At 31.7% G+C, this 1,965-nt stretch overlaps 1 long non-coding RNA gene across 1 annotated transcript in view; it reads right to left on the reverse strand.

Moving 5' to 3' along the window:
• Nucleotides 1-1,020: 1,020 nt before the first annotated feature.
• Nucleotides 1,021-1,965, reverse strand: part of LOC111718246 (uncharacterized) — a 7,640-nt gene continuing 6,695 nt past the window's right edge. Inside the window, exons 2-3 of the long non-coding RNA XR_002769013.1 lie at nucleotides 1,142-1,174; nucleotides 1,021-1,071 (exon numbers count right to left, since the gene is read on the reverse strand). This is a non-coding gene — a long non-coding RNA (uncharacterized LOC111718246). The remainder of the gene's footprint in view (nucleotides 1,072-1,141; nucleotides 1,175-1,965) is intronic.

A 1,965-nucleotide genomic window follows, 5' to 3' on the forward strand; every position in this document is an offset into this window, starting at 1 on the left:
ATTAAGTTGTTTAAATTAATTTAGTCTTTAAGCTTTATAAAAAAGGTGTCATTCAGACAATTAAATTAAAAAACGTTAACTTACGTCAGAAATGCAGATCGGATCGCTAATGGTTCTCTACTAGACAGGACAGAGAAAAAACGGGCGTGGAGGTGTCAAAGATTCCCAATATTGTCCTTTTCAGTCATTTTCTTTCCACTCTCCAATTGTTCAACCTTGGCAGTCTGAAAACAAAAAAATCTAAAACATTTTATTATTATTATTATTATTACTATTATTATTAGTAGTAGTATTATTACCAGCTGCTGGAGTTGATTGTGAAGTTCTATTGTTTTCTTCTTCCATTTTCTTTCTTTTTTGTCTATCTATATCTATATATATCTATCTATCTATCTTTTTATCTATCTAGTAAAGGAAGAACATATTTTTCAAATATTTATTTTCTGAATCTGTGTAAATGTATCTAATTGAAAGCTTATACCTTGAGAACCAGAAAACAGTGGACAAGGAAGACGACTTATAGACTGTTAAGTTGTGATTTTAGATATTCCATGACGCACCTTTGCCCTTTAGTAAAAGTAAATTCAACCTAAAGTCTGACCGTTTCAACCTTGTTGTACCGGCTAGTCCTATTGAGTGTCTGCTTCATTAACCCAATATCCGGGCGGTGCAGTACAAACTGGGACCTAGGTTGACCCGGCTCGGAAATTCAAATATACTACGGCTGCCCGTGCATGGAACAGGAGTTACAGGCGTTGTCCAGTGTGTATATTAATATTACTATTATTGTATTATATTACATATTATTACTATTTTACTTTATATTTGATAAGCTTCTTATCAAATTATTTGCTTTGGTATAACATGAAATACACTTGAAATATTGCTCTACTGTCGTCCTGGACTGTTCTATAGTTTTCTGGTTCTCCCCGTAGGAGCCATTTTTGATATTAGCATTCAGAATTTTGATTTTATAGCCAGGAAAATAGGTTATCATTAAGTGGTTTAGAATATTTCATCCTTTCCCTGTGGTTTGATGTTCCGCCATGGCTCACGTTCTATCTGAGAGCCCTAACAAAATTGTCTCTTTTTTCAATGACATTTTTCAAACATATTTTTTTTTTAAATCGGCCTTTTTTACCTTGAGCAAAGAATTGAGTTGTCTTTTATCCGCCTAAAAGTAAAAAAAAAATATCAACTAAAAACCAGCCAAAAACAAAGACTTTTATAAAGTAAATACAAGGTAACAGTAAAGTATAAACCGTTATTAGTCTACTTAAGATGTCTTTTTATTAATTCAAAAGTTTTTATGAATCTTAAAGCAAATCTTTGAACAAACTTTCTTTTTTGTTGTAAGAAATTTGCAACCATAAGATAAATTTTATATTAAAACAGACATAATATTTGTTTAAGATATTTTTGCCCTCTTTAACACACTTATATCGGGCGAATATTTCATTCTATATTAATAAAAATGAGACAATGTAAATGATTGTCATTTTACAAACATTTTTAGCACGTTAAACTTATTATTCTATTTGAAAGCTAGAGATTAAGTGTTAGTTTCTTGGGTTTAAAACCAATACTGTAGTTAATGATGTTAAATACGAGTGTACATAGGGTACACACTATTCGAGTAAATTCCAGAGCCGAAACTTAAGACAGGGTATCGTTCTGAAAACCAGTTTTGAAACCCGGGTTTCATGAATGGGGTTAGGCAGTTGGATATCAACATTTTTGTTATGAAATATAATCTTATTTAGTTTCTTCATATTCTTCATTTTTTTAGAACCTCTTAAATCCAAATCTACACAATTGTTAAGACCCCAAAAAAATCCTTATAATAACATTGTTTAAAGTCAATTGTGTACAGTTACACACACCCTATCCCCCCCTACCTTTAGTGTACAGTTACACACACCCTATCCACCCTACCTTTAGTGTACAGTTACACACACCCTATCC

The sequence above is a fragment of the Eurytemora carolleeae genome, unplaced genomic scaffold, assembly GCF_000591075.1.
Source record: "Eurytemora carolleeae unplaced genomic scaffold, Eaff_2.0 scaffold556, whole genome shotgun sequence".
Lineage (NCBI taxonomy): Eukaryota > Metazoa > Arthropoda > Copepoda > Calanoida > Temoridae > Eurytemora > Eurytemora carolleeae.